The sequence below is a fragment of the Panulirus ornatus genome, chromosome 18 (genome assembly GCF_036320965.1).
Source record: "Panulirus ornatus isolate Po-2019 chromosome 18, ASM3632096v1, whole genome shotgun sequence".
Lineage (NCBI taxonomy): Eukaryota > Metazoa > Arthropoda > Malacostraca > Decapoda > Palinuridae > Panulirus > Panulirus ornatus.
The window spans coordinates 27,421,680-27,438,804 of NC_092241.1; the positions used below are offsets into that span (position 1 = coordinate 27,421,680).

General features: G+C 40.2%; 1 protein-coding gene and 1 long non-coding RNA gene across 2 annotated transcripts in view; one reads left to right on the plus strand and one right to left on the minus strand.

The window, feature by feature from the left end:
* Positions 1-17,125, plus strand: part of LOC139755015 (uncharacterized) — a 146,671-nt gene that overhangs the window by 46,780 nt on the left and 82,766 nt on the right. The window lies entirely within an intron of this gene.
* Positions 1-17,125, minus strand: part of LOC139754897 (uncharacterized) — a 66,027-nt gene that overhangs the window by 44,139 nt on the left and 4,763 nt on the right.

Here is a 17,125-nt window from a genome sequence, read left to right on the forward strand (position 1 = left end):
GTGTCGAAGTGCTCTATAGTTCGGCCGGACTCTGTAGCCCTACATGTATCAGAGATCAGTACCAGAAGCTATGCCATATCATGAGAAGTCACCGAACTGGACCTACATCTGTCCTCTCTTAGAACCCGCTTAAAATCTGCTAATCGAGGAAGTATCAAAGACAACTTTGATAAGAAAAAAGAAAATGGGCGTCCGCAGATTTTGTTACCCATATACACAAGACGATCATACAAAAGGAAGAATATCGACGGATGATCACTTACAAACACGGAACTGAACAGACAAGAGTGCTAAGAACCATGAGTAACAAACACTTGCAAGTGTACAATCCACCCAAAAAAAAATCCACTTAGGGAAGGGATTTTGCGACCACAAATACAAGGTAAACAAAGCTAACTAAAAATAACGACGATACCAGGAGCTTCTGTAAGGCCTTGGATTCTGTAAGGCCTTCTCCAGCGAAAGAAACAGATTACAAATGAAGTCAAACAGCAAAAGAGCACTGTCTCTCTTGAGGCTGTTTGTAATAGCCGAATATTTCAGAAACTCACAGATTTGTGTGGCAGAAGGAGGGAGGCATACAGATAATTCAAAAAAAAAAAAAAGACTGCAAATTGTTGGTATGACTAAGGAGGTGTAAATCATTGGCAAATGTACATTATAACATTCATGCAAACGGGGCGAAGCATGTGATTACTAAATGAAGATCCCTGTAAGGATTAAGCTAATAGATGTGCAACTCCCATCATCTCGCCGTCCAGTGGCCTCCAGCTGCAACATCATATCTACAGCTGAGGGTGGGACCAGCGGCTGCCCATTTATTATTCATAAACCGATGTTTATCTAGATGTTTTCTCACTCGGCGTGTACCGCAGATGAGACCTGCTCTGCATCTCGAGCGAACCTGATGACAGGTCTTTATTAAGATCACTGAGACACACTTGCTCAACTGTATAGCAAAACTATGTGTGTTCCATATAGTCAATACAACTGTTAATAGTCTAAGGTTCTACCATACCCTTGTACAATTGTTACAATGACCGTCTGGAGAAGGATGCCCTCTTAGGAGGTACTTCGAAGTCTTGTGATTAAAGATAATTGTTCGCCAAATTAAAGTTTACAGTTCCATTATTATGGCCTTTGCAATGCACGAAGAGTACCAGGAGATCTGATCAATCGCAATTTCTAGTGATAGCGACACAATGGGTATATCAATCATATAAACGTATTTTCATATACTTTATATCACCATAATTTGAATGTCCTTAAACACATATGCACATGCAAACAAACGCACATACAAAACACACACACACACGCACACACACAGAAACACACACACACACACACACACACACACACACATGGAGAGGTCTTGGTGTTATTCCACAGTCCCTTTTCCATGGGCTCCAGCGGATTAAAGGTTTCTCTTCACTTAATAGTATGAACAAGATGGGTTCCTTTAATGTGAGAAGTTGATCGACTAGTGTTCCCTTCATCATCAAATGACGAAGATGCAGACTAGGAAAAGTTGACTTTTCTTTCTTATATCCTCAAGCAGGTGAAGTCCGGTATATATATATATATATATATATATATATATATATATATATATATATATATATATATATATATATATATACCTTACAAAAGCTGGCTGGATAGCGTGTTGCCTATATCATCATCATAGCACTTCCTAAAGCTCCTTTTATTGTCTGACTTCATCGATTAAACCATTTTTCCCTTTCTCTTAATCCTTCTTTCATATTTGAGTATATGTGGTGCCCAAGTTCCTCCTCATTATCTGGACATTTCACCGAACCTTAAAACTGGAAGCCCTGAACTCATTTTCCAATTTGTTACCACAAAAGCTGTTGCGTCATGTGTAGTGTCCACGACGTTTCTCTGATTCTTGTCTTATCTTCGATGTTTTAACCCATAATCAATCAAGTATGCGCTCGTCTGTGTTATCATTTCCTATAGGTACTGTACGGGGAGGAAGTTATACACTCAAATCTTTTTCTTCTCTTCCTGTTTGTGTCTTCAGAAATACAGCTATAGGTATCTAGTGATAATGTTAGATTTTCCGATATTCTTTCAACATTATATAACCTTCAACCCAGAAAAGTCCCTCTCACTACAACTTTCCCTTCACGACGTTGTAATTAAGACTGTCCTATAGATGAAGGATCATGCACTGAAGATCCAACACCATCAATTACCTCCTGCAAGCCAGCGTCCTAATGATGGACCATACGGGGGAAAAATGCACTTTCTCTCCATCAGTGTACTGACTCAACCTACACAGTGCAGAAACACTATCACTTGCAACACATACGCCACAGTAGTTCTTTATGGAAAAGGATGATAATCGTTTCCACAATCTAGAAACTTAAATACGGGTAGTAAAGGATGGGGAATGGACGTACATGGTATAGAAAATACACTCAGGATAAAAAAAGTGGTTGCTTATGGGAATGGGGAAACTGGGGTTGGCAGACTGTTTAAAATCTTCCTGATACATCTCATTGTCACACGTAGGATACGAAGGAGACTGAGATTGTTATCCAAGGAATGTAAAGCATCTATGACCTCAGTCATGTAGATTTTGAGGTAACAAACATGAGGGTTTTCCTATTCAGACAGGCTATGCTGTGCTTAATGATAACGTATACTGACGCTCAGATACAGCAGAGGATACGGATTTGTGGAGATTAAGAAGAGCTAGTTGGATCACCTGAATGATAAGGTGTCGCTGCACGGAGGAAGGTAGCTATTTTGAATTCATTATTCATTGCCCTCGTTGCCAGGGTATCAGTGCTTGGTGATAAGGTTAGTGGAGACTGGCTTCCTCGTTTTATTTAGTGAGAAAAGAAAATATTCCATCTAAAAACTTTCACTCTTCAACCTTATTCGCCAAACAAAAGGTAAATCGGTAAGGAATATTACGTATCTTTTGTTCGAGAGGCAATCTAAAGGAAAATCTTTTACAATCATTCGAAGCAATCATTACAGTGATGTTCTTCGGGAACATTTTAACGCTCAAAATCCGGAAGTAAGATTAGATACACAAGGCATGATGAGTGGTTGGCCTTAACTTCCCATCCACTGAGGTGAGGTGCACAGGAGTAAAATCACCTTACCTGCAGTTCCGGTGGTGAGAAAGCTGTGCGTGTTGAATAGAGAGAGTATAGAGAAAGCAAGAGATAAGAACACACAGGAAAGACTTTCCTTCGTTACATTGTTTGACACGTGTTAAAGTGATACCTGTTTAAACTGTACAGACTACAATATGTTATTCCAGACTGCGACGTCAGACTTGCTCTCTATAGAAGAGATAATAAAAGGATCAGCCCAAGTCTATATTACAATTTGTGACATTCGTACTTCATCTACCTTCTGGATTTCTTCGAATTATTGGGTTTTTGCGTTCTAGCTATGTCTCTTCTTTTTATATCAACTGACTGTTATATTTCTTTCTTGCGTCTCCCATGATGATGCGACTATTACACGAAAATACACTTGGGAACTTATCGTGTTACATTTTCCCGTGGACTCATAGGATAGTATATATATATTTTCTTTTTCTTTTCAAACTATTCGCCATTTCCCGCATTAGCGAGGTAGCGTTAAGAACAGAGGACTGAGCCTTTGAGGGACTACCCTCACCTGGCCCAATTCTCTGTTCCTTCTTTTGGAAAATAAAAAAAAAAAAAAAACGAGAGGGGAGGATTTCCAGCCCCCCGCTCCCTCCCCTTTTAGTCGCCTTCTACGACACGCAGGGAATACGTGGGAAGTATTCTTGCTCCCCTATCCCCAGGGATAATATATATATATATATATATATATATATATATATATATATATATATATATATATATATATATATATATTCATAATTAATCCAAGAACAGTTCCTACGAAAGAATCTTGGTGTTACCTAAGGTGTCTTTCTGGAAGTTCCTACAGCCCAAAGCTATGCTACATCCAGTAGCAGCGATATGTTAATTTCTTTGGAGTGACAAGCTCTTTGACGAAACTGTACTTCCAGTGATAACAACCTCGGCAAGGGTGACTTTTCACACTCCGTGTAACCCTTAGCAGGCGGCTCGCAATTATATAAGTACATACTGTATTTCTGATGAGCTTTGGCAACATCACCAGACGTTTTGCAAGGACACGTCGAGCAAATGCATGCTGGAAAATAAACTGATTATATCTTTTTAGCGAACATTCCAACATAGTTTCTAAATTGTACAAATATCCTTCTTATATAACTATGGATGTACTTCTTGCTTATTGCCTGACTATGAAGGTACTTCCTTACTTTTTACTACTTTCTAATTTCTTTGTATTATTCATAAGGTAATGCTAGACTTCGTGCAAACCATCTAGATCCGGGAAAACGTATAAGAAAATGAAATCTTGCTTTTGGATGCAGTTTCTTCAGGTGTTCATCCAATCATTTATATCTGAAATCGTCTTTCCTTTATACAAATCGCAGAGTACAAAGGAAAAGATGAATGGTCATGTAGGACACTTCTTTGAAAAAGGCAGTTCAAGTCATTACGTGCCCAAGCGGAGGTCTCAGTACCTGTGATCAGTACCACATGTGGAAAAAAGGGGAAAACAATCCTCTTCGAACGGATGTTATAGAAGAAAAAATACCACGAGAAAGTAACATGAAAGACATGAGAATATATATATATATATATATATCCCTGGGGATAGGGGAGAAAGAATACTTCCCACGTATTCCCTGCGTGTCGTAGAAGGCGACTAAAAGGGGAGGGAGCGGGGGGCTGGAAATCCTCCCCTCTCACTTTTTTTTTTTTTTTTTAATTTTCCAAAAGAGGGAACAGAGAAGGGGCCCAGGTGAGGATATTCCCTCAAGGGCCCAGTCCTCTGTTCTCAACGCTACCTCGCTAATGCGGGAAATGGCGAATAGTATGAAAGAAATATATATATATATATATATATATATATATATATATATATATATATATATATATATATATATATATATATTGGAAAGGATCACAATTATTTGTTTTTTTGCACGTGATCAAGTGCTTCATTTTCCACGTGGACTCATAGGAATATATATATATATATATATATATATATATATATATATATATATATATATATATATATATATATATACATATATATATATATATATATATATATATATATATAAAACGTGTCTAGTATTTCTAATTTTTTTCTGTCTCTTCTATATGTTTTTGTTTTGGGTTTTGCTCCCGAGAGCTGGCTGCTTGTACTCCCCCCCCTTCTCCCTCTCCCCACTAGCTAGACCATGCAATACTCGGTAGGCTGCCGAGTCACATGATTACTGTGTACACGTCGGCAACTCAAGTGTGGGCCGTTTTGACAACTGTTTCTCTCTCTACAACTCGAAGATTTAGAACGTAAAGTTTTTACCCTCCAACATCTTAACCAGAAACTATGAACAGGCACATTTCAAAAGAATGGATTTTCTCTTCCCAAAACTTATAACTACTTTCCCTTGACTTCTTCCCTTTAATTTCCTCTCTAAATTTCAATTAAAGCCCGGCCTTGATGTGGACTTCTGTCTGTGACTGGAGCCTGCAATGTTAGAAAAAAAAAGAATGTGATGATGATAATGCTCACACCTCGGGGCTGTGACATCACCATCTACTTCCTCAGATGCGCACTACTGCCGAGACATGTGGATAATTTGAACATGATTACTAGCCTTGTGCTACTTTCACCATATGGCGCCATGACGCGGCTAAACACTCACGGATATCACAGGCAAAATTCACTGTGGTTCCTGTGGTGAGGTAGATTATTCTATCCCTGGGAAGTTTGTCCACATTATGTCTGTTGCTGAGATTATATGCATGGCAGTTAAGGGAAGAATCCTTCGTCTATGAAGACATTACAAGTCTGGTTCTTATCGTTATATTCATAAGGTAGACTTTCCCCTTGTTATTGTGCTAAGTCTGGAGTGATACAGGAAGCTTAGCATTGTTCTTGTCACTGTCCTTAGTGTAAGGTTTGTTGAGGAAAGACTGTGTACATTTTCCCGACACTTGTACATATATATATCGTGCTATTGTATGATACTGGACACTGGCTCTATATGCAACAGTCTCTTGCTCGATGAGAGATGACGAAAGCATCACGGATGTTCAATTATGACTGGTGTGTGTGTGTGTGTGTGTGTGTGTGTGTGTGTGTGTCTGTGTCTGTGTATATATATATATATATATATATATATATATATATATATATAGAGAGAGAGAGAGAGAGAGAGAGAGAGAGAGAGAGAGAGAGTTCTCTCGCTTATGCAGGTAAACATTAGAATACCGTTCAAGTACATAAGAAAATATTCAACAAGCTGGATACATCTATATCAGGTCAAATGGTAAATAAGCTTTTTATTTGGTCACCTGACTTCGAGAACCACATATACAACTAATACAAAGGTTCCACCGGGATTAAGAAAGCTGCGCTACAGGGAAAAGTTAAAAGCCTTAAGTATGTCCATCATCGAATAGAAATAAGTAAGAAGTGACCTGATTCCAAACTATAGGTTTTTTTAACCCAGTATGACGAAGTCATCAGTGAACAGTTCCTTGAACCCTGCAAGGACTTGTAAAAAAAAAAAAACAAAGATGCAAAGAAAACCATTATAGTAGGAAAAGTGGATGAATGTAATGAAGTGGATGATGAAAGTGGACAGCACACAGATGTTTAAAATGTTGTATGACATTAGAAAAATTCAAGACACTGGTCCCCATGTGTGTAAAGCAGTCTCCCCACGAAGGAAAAATAAGTAATTGCAAAGAGGTAATTATACAAACAAGAATAAACATACTCGCACTAACATGTATATACACACGTGTGCAAACAGTCATATACATACAGACATACACAGATAGACGTTAGAATACAAATACACACTTACGCACTTGAACATACGCATCAGAAACACACTTTTTGCGTATTCCAGGACTCTGACTTAAGTCACATCGAGCCAACAACATTCTTGTGGCCGTCAGTACAGGAAGTGAGGCTTTCCCTCTCTCTGAGTGACGTTCCCTTGGTATCATGGCCACTCCTGACGTCATACCAGTTGTAACATTTGGCGTGACAGTAACAGTGAGGCAGTGTGTCACAACACAACATTATCGTGACAGAATGATGCTCACCAGGGATGTTTCTACGGTTAAAACAGAAATGAAATCTTTTTTTCTTATTTTCGTGTGGGAGAGCATGTATATATATATATATATATATATATATATATATATATATATATATATATATATTATATTCTATGTTTCCCACGATAGTAAGGTAGCGCCAGGAACAAAGGAAGTATGTTATTCTCCTATGGACAACTTTCTTAGTGATAAACCTTCTATTGGCCAGGCCGCATTTGCTCACATTCAGTCTCTGTTATGTGCGATGCACGGAAGCCACAGTACCCAATCGACAACAGACCTGTCAATGGTTTCCCTTGGCCGTTTCACAAGCCCGGGTTTTGTCCACTGGCAGCGCGTCACTCCCTGTACACCATGTCTTCCAGTTTACACTTCCGTGCATACCTTTCTCCCTCCTGCATGTTCAAGCCCCGACTACTAAGAATATTTCTCACATGAACCTACCATATATATATATATCTATATATATATATATATATATATATATATATATATATATATATATATATATATATATATATATAATGGTAGCCACATGATTAGTGAAACACGAAGATCGATTGCTGCCGTGAGTATTTACTTCAGGAAGGATAGAGATAATGAACATAGGTAGATTCTACAGACATATATTACAGGTAAGGCGCATGACCTTGTCAGGTGAGAAACAGGTGAGGATCAAATAAGAAATGTGACCATCTGAGGCAAGGGTCTGGCCATGGGTTAGCTCATGCACTTAGACATGTTGACAGATCTTTCCAGTCTCCCCCTTCACCTTGTCCCTTCCACTACTGACGTATATACCCTCTTTGTCAACCTCTCTTCACTCATCCGCTCCATGTGTCCAAATCATTTCAGCACACCCACTTCAACTATCTCAACCATACTTTCCTAAACTACCACCTCTCGGTTAAAATAAAGGGCTTAAAGCGGTAGGGGGAAAAAAGAATATTAGACCAAGAGAAAAAAAGGAAACTTTTTCGACGCCCCTGAAATGTATTCTTGACACAGCAACCTTTTTTCTTTATTCATTTACTGAATACAAACGAAGTACATTGAATTTAGCTACAGGAAGAATTACAGGACATGAGCTGCATACTGTAGCGCAGCACAGTTATAAACTTCCGAAACAGGAACTGTACGTCACAGTTAAGCTCCATGATTTCCTCCAAGTAAGAACGTGAGCTGTTGATGCAACTTGCATTCTCTCGTTCGATATCTATGATGAGTGGCCGAAACAGAAAGACGGCTGCTGTCTTTTCCCCAGTTTCTTCGATCAAGCGGGATCTAAGGTCGCTGAGGAGGTAGAAAGCCTTCTTTCTTCAGGGTCAAATTTCCCCAGAACCAATTTTAACGAAGAGATTTTCTGTGGATCCAGATTGTCGTATTTTGTTGTCCTCTGCTGTTCCCTGATGTATGTAACATCACCTCGGTTGTCTGAGGTTCTCATCAGATATATGTTTGCCCCGTGTCGAAGTACTGGCGTAGTCCCATACCAGCTGCATGACCACACTAAAGATATCCTAGATATTATCCAACAATCGCCTCCCTCTCGCACAGTACTCGTGGCAGTAGACATCAACAAAACATTTGACACTTGAAATTTTGACTTGATCGAGTACGTAATGAAAGGGTAAGAGCTCTAGAGGTACGGCAATAAAGTGCGTGGTTGAGACAAATGAAGAGGGTGTTGAAATAGTTGCTGACGTATGGAGAGAATGAGTAAGGAAAAGTTGGCAAGAAGGATATATGGGTGTCAGAAGTGGAGGGATCAAGGAGAACGAGAAGACAAAATTGGAAATGAAAGGATGGAGTGAAAAAGATTTTGAGCATCGGGTCCTGAGCATGTAGGAAGATGAAGGGCGGGATGGAGTAAATTGAAACGATGTGGCGTACTGGGGTCGACGAGCTGACAGTGGACTTAACCAGGGCATATGAAGCGTTCGGGATAAACCATGGAGGTCTGTGGAGCCTGGTTGTGGATAGGAGCTGTGGTCTTGGTGCATTACATATGACAGACATAGAATGGATGAGAATGAATGTGGCCTTCCTTCGTTTCTTTTCGGCGCAGCCTCGCAAATGCGTAAAACGGTGACCAAGTATGAAATACCATTTATAGTACATATATATATATATATATATATATATATATATATATATAGATAGATAGATAGATAGATAGATAGATAGATATAGATATATAGATATAGATATATATAAAGTGACACCTGCTCTATTGTTGTGTGCGAATGACCAAAAGCTGGAGTAGTAATGTCACTAGTACAACACCCCAGGTTTTGATCATCCTAACCACTATAACTATCGTGTGGTTGTGTATGGCCAGAAATTGGACCAGTAATGTTATCAGCCCAACTACAACACTAATGAACGGCTTGGGTGTGAGTGGCGAGAGGTTGGAACAGTGATGTTACCAGTGAGTCACCATCAGCCTAACTACAACACCTGCCGTCTGAGTAGTTGTGGGTGGCTAAGAGGCTGCAGCAGTGATACGACCAGTTCCAAATATAATAGGCCTTATCCTACGCAAGGACTTAACAATGGGTAGATGGTAGGACTAGTGCAGCTCATCAACGATAGATAATGGCAGACTTGTAATCAAATAAACTTACTAACGTTACAAAATTTCGTAGAAAGTCACGGTTATGTTCTTACTTTTTCCCTACTGTTCTCTATGTTTGAGTATAAAGTCTAGTCAGTATCGAGGAAATTCGCTATTTCTTGCTTCATAATGTACTTGGTTCGTAAACAATAAATCTTCATTGTCAGAATGACAGAACACATTGATGCCAAGGAAGACTCAAGTGTGTTTTCAAACATTACTCAAAGTGAGAGGGCTTAGATCCGCCAATCTCTGCAGTCTACTATGAATAGTTATTATGAATCTCATTACGAATGTTGCATTTGTAATCATTCATCTCTTGAAGAAAAGTTGGACGATTTCATCGAGTGAAGCACCAGTGGAAGACTTCTGCAGATACCATAGTGAACATTTCTGCTTTTGCTTAATATTATCAAGTTATCAAGTCCCTGGTGTGGACTGCATCCAACCACTCCATTTCCGCTCCGGAATGCTGACACGATCCCATAAGGGTTGAAAGTGGTGGCCAGAAGCAGCAGATTCTTTTCATGCCAGGATACAATGGTGGAAACTTATGATGATCATCTCGTGCATTCTCTCGCCTTACGCTATCATTACTCACCGCTATCATACGATCACTATGGAACATACCACAAGATGTGTTGATATAGTATGTTAAAGCCTCCTTGTCATTCCAGCCCTAAGCCAAGGATGAGGAATATCTTATTCATACGTTATGTGCTCTACCGAAGGTCAATTTGGCAGAATTCCGTTGTGAAAGAGAAACCCAAATATGTCTCTCAAGGATTCTGTGAAGATTCGGTCACTCGCTCTTCAGCTGTAGATTGAACGTCACCTTCACTGCCACAACGCCACCACCCTCTCTAGTCGACTTCATCAATATCCATTTTTTTTTTTTTGAAGGCTCTGTGGATACGTTGGCTTACCCCACAAAATCAGCATCCTACAAAGTCTGTCGACGTGGACAAGAGCAATTTTCTCAATGAAGACTCGCAGAACCTGACGATTTATGCCCAGCAGATCGCCAAAGAATCCTAGTAAAGCTTTTGATATATGAAGTTAGTTTTTGTCTCCCGTCCACTCATCCAACCATGGAAACTCCGGCTGTAAAATTTAACCGAGACGAAGAATTTCTTTATACAAGCTACCGGTCACTTCAGTAAGAAAAAAATAGAAATAAATGAATCAGACAAAAAAGAATTTCCATAACTTCGATGGAGTAAAAGAAAAAAAAATCGCCACTTGATCTAGGATAGTTCTTAGCTTACAGATGCATTATCACTTCATTATTACCTACCTTTTGAAAAAATGAGCGATCCTTTCAATCCACAATAGTCAGTTTTCTGGAGGTAAATATTTTCTAACAAGTCCAGGGGAACAAGTTATTTTTATTACGCTTGTAGCTGTCAAAGGCTCCGGTACATGACATAAGCTTCTGTGAGTCAAAGAACCCCAGGTATTAGCAAGTTCATTTAATGTCTCCTTTTACAGCGGAGACACCGGAGTCTCTTCTTATTTATGACGAGATCAGATATAATCCCCGTGGCACCGATCCCGCCATCAAACTGCGACTACAGCAACCTAACCTAACCTTCATGGAGGGAGAGGAATTGGAGAGAAAGAGGCGCTCATTTCTGGTGAAAGATAATGGAAGTTGCAACCGCTGTCGAATGCAAATGATGCTAGTGTTAGCTTTGTCAGACGAGGTCAATAAAAGAGTGAGCCACAATGATGCATATAATGGGAACACAGAACGGGGTTCCCTCTTTTACTAATGATAATCATGAGAGGCAGTATCAAGAAACAGTGCATGCTACTGCGCTATTTCATAAAAGGGATATGTGGGAGTGAAAATGGGATGATTATCTTGAAAGGCAGGGTTGCTTGATGCTTCAGAATAACCTGTCGTACCAGTCTCGTAACATGGGTGTTCGTGTCGTTTATTGACTCGCTTGAAAGCCAGGTAGGGAGCGGGCTCCTAATGAGCAGCCCAACCTAAAAGTTGCATCTCTGCGAAAATTTACAGCTTTGCCACTCGTAAATCTGTGTTTCAATAAGACCGTAATTCTACTTCCTTCAACAGAGATTGTGAACTGCAAAATCCTTGGTGTTTTTTCCTTTGTAATGGATTCTGAGCAGGAGATATCAGTGTCCTGATTTGTTTATATACAGAAAATGATAATGAATTTACAGACGACTATTCCAGTCTTTCGGAGAGGATTGTGTTAAACCAATCCAGCTGGAACAGTCCAATAGCTTACTAACCACAAATGAATCATTCAAGCGTCATCAGTATATCACTAACAATTGTCCCTGTTACGAGTCTTTGACATGACAAAGCTTTGTAAATTCACTTCATGATATCGTAAATAGCATGTCTATCCTCTCGTGTATGATTTTTCGACTTATATACTGTGTCCCAAAGCTTAACTGCAGACGTTTACAGTTACCTTAATAAGAAGCAATAAGTATCAGGACTCGATTGAGAAACAAGCCATAAGTTTTGAAATCGGGCTGACATTATGACATTGTTATATACTCTACGCAATCACTTTTACTCTATGATTATGGTTAAAGGTTCTGGTTCTAAGCGACAAAGGATAATATCATACAAGTGCTGATGATAAAGAGTTCATTGTACCCAAACGTTAACCATTATAGGAAGATTGCAAAGATAAAATCCATATGATACATTTCGTATATATATATATATATATATATATATATATATATATATATATATATATATATATACATATATATATATATATATATACATATCTTTTTTCTTTCATACTATTCGCCATTTCCCGCGATAGCGAGGTAGCGTTAAGAACAGAGGACTGGGCCTTTGAGGGAATATCATCACCTGGGCCTCTTCTCTGTTCATATATATATATATATATATATATATATATATATATATTTTTTTTTTTTTTTTTTTTTTTTTTTATACTTTGTCGCTGTCTCCCGCGTTTGCGAGGTAGCGCAAGGAAACAGACGAAAGAAATGGCCCAACCCCCCCCCCCATACACATGTACATACACACGTCCACACACGCAAATATACATACCTACACAGCTTTCCATGGTTTACCCCAGACGCTTCACATGCCTTGCTTCAATCCACTGACAGCACGTCAACCCCTGTATACCACATGACTCCAATTCACTCTATTTCTTGCCCTCCTTTCACCCTCCTGCATGTTCAGGCCCCGATCACACAAAATCTTTTTCACTCCATCTTTCCACCTCCAATTTGGTCTCCCTCTTCTCCTCGTTCCCTCCACCTCCGACACATATATCCTCTTGGTCAATCTCTCCTCACTCATTCTCTCCATGTGCCCAAACCATTTCAAAACACCCTCTTCTGCTCTCTCAACCACGCTCTTTTTATTTCCATATATAAACTTTAAAGGAAATTAGATGTAAAGTTGAACGAAGACTAATTATAGCTAAAAAGAGACTTAAGGATCTTTTGAGTGATAATCCTTCTTGACCTCAAGATCGTTTTTTGTTTTTGGTTATCAAGGGAAGAATAAATTTTATGGTGCTGAATTATCAGTCTAAAACTAAATCCTTCAGGCACTCTAGCAAAACGTAAAGATTCCACATCCGAACACAGATCATCATCATCAGCTCTTGGTGTATGCTTCGGTGTTTGTCTTTTAACTTGTGAAATATGCAAACGTGGGTGATACTAGTGGACCAGTAACCTTTATCACACGAACACTGATAAAGCTGGTCTTTGACTTTCACTCGGTGATCGTGTTTTCATCCAGCATTCTTCACGAGTGTTGCCTCTGCCTACCGTGACGAACAACCTAACCTGTATGATTTAGCTAAGAATAACCAAAGAGCAATTTCTAGAAAGAATTCTGTTGTTACTTAGAACCTTTCAAAAGGTTCCTGCAGCCCCAGGCAGCGCTATTTCCAGTCGCAGGGAAATGTAAACTCCTTTGGAATAAGTTCTTTGACGAGACTGTGCTCCTAATAATACAGCTTCGTTAAAAGTGACTTTTCTGCTATCGTTGTACCCTCTAGTAGGCGAACCCTTGCAGCGCCAGTCTGTAAATCGAACAGTCTGAATGTATCAACCAGTCTGTTGTGCTTTATCTCTTAAAGCTGATTACTATCGCGTGGGTGATAACGTGCTGTATGTATCTTGGCTGTATGATCAGATGTCTGGGTATATTGTCCAAAAGGTGGATGCTCAGGCAGTTATTTCTTAATCTCTTCCTCTGAGAATGTATCATTACTGCTGCTGTGGTCTCGACTTTCTACCTGTTGCTTTGTCAAAATCTACAGAAGAATGCATGTTGATGGAAGGTTTCAGAGCGAATAATATAGCAACCTACAAGGTAGTCAATGAACATGGCATATACGTGGATATAAAGAGTCAAGTTGATCCAAGAAGGGCAGCGTTACAGAAAGCAGTACTATATCTATGATGATGGCACCACCATACCATCCCTTCGTTTTCTTCCGGTAGTGACCGTCATCAGAAGCAAGGACGGGCGGGACCGTACTTAATCTCATGCAGACCTGACGTAAACAGGTTCCAGCAGGTGACATAAAAATGACAGAGAAAAATGGACACACGCGTAACTTTTCCTTACTAGTGACATGTTCTCTTGCTTGCCCTGTCTCCTCCCTGGAACTTTATAGAGACCTTTGGAGATGAGCAATGACAGGTTTGGATAATACCTGGTAAATCCAGTTTCAGTGTCAGGCCAACATACATTATACCAGAATATTACGTCAGGCTTGTTAAGGGGTTTTGTCCCTAAATCTCTCAATATTACGCCGCCTAACACACAACAAAGCCATCTATCTCACCCTCATATCTCCTAACACTATTTCCCACATTTCTGCCAGAGTAAACCCTAAGTTCTTACTAATTCCCTATACTTTACCTCCCAGTCCACCGCCTTCCCTCCACCCTCTCACCTCTACTTCAATCTTCCTCCAGCTCGCCCAACCCTCACTCGTTCCCAACCTCCATTTCATCTGGTTTACCCCATCACCTTATATCTTATTTTCCCCATCATGCTCCTTTCCCCATAAGCTTCCCTAACCCCGCCTCATCTACAACTTCCTTCGTGGGCTAAGAAACCCCCATACTGTCTCGTGATGGTGTACTTTAACTATAATATGGCTCTCAATGTTCGGGTCTCCCTGTAGGCGACTGGGCGTAATTGACGAAAAATATGGGTACTGACCGCGTAGTTATGGGGTGTGGTCAGTTGTCCAGATAGTCATCAGTTGATGATTGGTTGTATGTGTGGTTGTGTGCACACGTGGAGGTGTTCTGGGTATGTGTAGTTCGGTTTCCTTTCGTGAGTGTTATTCTCTTTTTCCATGTTTTCCTATGCATATTTTACTGTCTGTTTGTCTGTCTATGTATGTTTGTTCCTGTGTCTGACCGCCTCGACCACAGTGAGGTTAGAAGACACAGGTACCAGCTTCCTAGTGTCTTTTAAAGTGTTTCTTAACCTCCGTGTGGTTGAAGTGGCTGGACGCCCCTCGTAGGGTTGGAAGCCGACCCGTGGTACATATGTGTATAGTTTCATCGATGCATTTGTCAACCCGCTGGGGCATGATAGAGTGGCCATGTCACCCCTACAGAGTTGGGGTTTAGGGTACGGGTATAAGACTGGGAAAGTGTTGTCTGCGTTTTTCAACCTGCGTGAAGCCGAGGTTGCTGGACGCCCCTTCCTTCCAGGGTTCGGATCCGATCTGGGTGCATATACTTATTTCTTTCCATCTATATATATATATATATATATATATATATAGGGTTGGGGAAAATGATTTGGTAAACAGAGAAGAGGTAGTAAAAGCTTTGCGGAAGATGAAAGCCGGCAAGGCAGCAGGTTTGGATGGTATTGCAGTGGAATTTATTAAAAAAGGGGGTGACTGTATTATTGACTGGTTGGTAAGGTTATTTTATGTATGTATGACTCATGGTGAGGTGCCTGAGGATTGGCGGAATGCGTGCATAGTGCCTTTGTACAAAGGCAAAGGGGATATGAGTGAGTGCTCAAATTACAGAGGTATAAGTTTGTTGAGTATTCCTGTTAAATTATATGGGAGGGTATTGATTGAGAGGGTGAAGGCATGTACAGAGCATCAGATTGGGGAAGAGCAGTGTGGTTTCAGAAGTGGTAGAGGATGTGTGGATCAGGTGTTTGCTTTGAAGAATGTATGTGAGAAATACTTAGAAAAGCAAATGGATTTGTATGTAGCATTTATGGATCTGGAGAAGGCATATGATAGAGTTGATAGAGATGCTCTGTGGAAGGTATTAAGAATATATGGTGTGGGAGGCAAGTTGTTAGAAGCAGTGAAAAGTTTTTATCTAGGATGTAAGACATGTGTACGTGTAGGAAGAGAGGAAAGTGATTGGTTCTCAGTGAATGTAGATTTGCGGCAGGGGTGTGTGATGTCTCCATGGTTGTTTAATTTGTTTATGGATGGGGTTGTTAGGGAGGTGAATGCAAGAGTTTTGGAAAGAGGGGCAAGTATGAAGTCTGTTGGGGATGAGAGAGCTTGGGAAGTGAGTCAGTTGTTGTTCGCTGATGATACAGCGCTGGTGGCTGATTCATGTGAGAAACTGCAGAAGCTGGTGACTGAGTTTGGTAAAGTGTGTGAAAGAAGAAAGTTAAGAGTGAATGTGAATAAGAGCAAGGTTATTAGGTACAGTAGGGTTGAGGGTCAAGTCAAATGGGAGGTAAGTTTGAATGGAGAAAAACTGGAGGAAGTAAAGTGTTTTAGATATCTGGGAGTGGATCTGGCAGCGGATGGAACCATGGAAGCGGAAGTGGATCATAGGGTGGGGGAGGGGGCGAAAATTCTGGGAGCCTTGAAGAATGTGTGGAAGTCGAGAACATTATCTCGGAAAGCAAAAATGAGTATGTTTGAAGGAATAGTGGTTCCAACAATGTTGTATGGTTGCAAGGCGTGGGCTATGGATAGAGTTGTGCGCAGGAGGATGGATGTGCTGGAAATGAGATGTTTGAGGACAATGTGTGGTGTGAGGTGGTTTGATCGAGTAAGTAACGTAAGGGTAAGAGAGATGTGTGGAAATAAAAAGAGCGTGGTTGAGAGAGCAGAAGAGGGTGTTTTGAAATGGTTTGGGCACATGGAGAGAATGAGTGAGGAAAGATTGACCAAGAGGATATATGTGTCGGAGGTGGAGGGAACGAGGAGAAGTGGGAGACCAAATTGGAGGTGGAAAGATGGAGAGAAAAAGATTTTGTGTGATCAGGGCCTGAACATGCAGGAGG